General features: G+C 33.0%; 1 non-coding gene across 1 annotated transcript; it reads right to left on the bottom strand.

Annotated features, from left to right (window-relative positions):
* Nucleotides 1–219: 219 nt before the first annotated feature.
* NAEGRDRAFT_t859 lies at nucleotides 220–307 on the bottom strand. Its single transcript has one exon. It is a non-coding gene; the product is annotated as a tRNA-Tyr (tRNA).
* Between the last annotated feature and the right edge of the window lie 830 nt (nucleotides 308–1,137).

Below are 1,137 nucleotides of genomic sequence, written 5' to 3' on the forward strand. Positions count from 1 at the left end.
AATTTGTATTGTTCAATTTTGTCTTGTAGATTTGAAGATGGGAAACTGGCTTTCTAAGTTGTTCATGTTGCAATCTTAAGTCGTTAGCTTTTATCGGAAACTTGTTCAAAAAAATTTCATAGGAAGCATGTGTAGTGTGGTAAGAGACAAAATAATGGTATTTTTTTAAGGTAGTTCGTTAAGCTTAGAATAAAAAGGTTTTGATGTTTGCCAAAATCATCCGATGAGACGGAATCGAACCGCCGACCACAGGATTACAGTTGTTTCTTGCTACAGTCCCATGCTCTACCAGCTGAGCTATCATCGGTACATATATTGAAATTAAGGTTGAAATATTTGTTATTGCGATTCTCCAATAAAACTCAAACTTTTCAGTCTTAGTACAATCTGTTGTTTCTCCCTATCAAATATTTCACCCACACAACATATCTACACAATATTCCTCCCAACAAAAGATATCCAATCCTAGCATCAAACTTGACCTCAATTATTTTTCTCAATTCGGAATTATCACACCAATATTTTTATTCAAATACTTTCTTACTAAGTTTCGAATGACGCAAGTAACGGATGTTGTAGTTCATGATTTATAAAATTGTTTATCATTTTAAATCATGATTATTTAATGGATTTGGTTGATGCTCCATCTTTTTCTTAGCCAGAATTTGATTTAACCATTTTCAAAGAACAGCACCATAGTAAATATGACTTTACAAAATACGAATATTCCACACAATAATATTAGTCAGTTACCATATATAGTTTTTAAGCAAGGTTCCACATCGCACTTAGATGATTCCCAAAAACATCCACATTAACCCGCTTATTCAACCAGACTAACCACCAACTGACTCAGAACTTCGTTCTCTGCTCATCGGGTAAGAAGATACTTTGCCATACGATAATCAAACATTCATCTTTTACATTAATAAAAATTGATGATGAAGTAGGGAATCGAGATTGTTTAATCGGAATCCAATATTGATGAATTTCCATTAAGAAGAACTTTTAATTCATCCACCCCAACGTTTTCTTACCAACAAATGACTGAGAAAAGAAGCAAAAACCCTTATCTTTTTATCATGCTCTTGATGATTCGTTAATCGGTTTCTTAATGTCTCTTGTCAAATTGAGAGA

This window comes from Naegleria gruberi (assembly GCF_000004985.1).
Source record: "Naegleria gruberi genomic scaffold NAEGRscaffold_126, whole genome shotgun sequence".
Lineage (NCBI taxonomy): Eukaryota > Heterolobosea > Eutetramitea > Acrasida > Naegleriidae > Naegleria > Naegleria gruberi.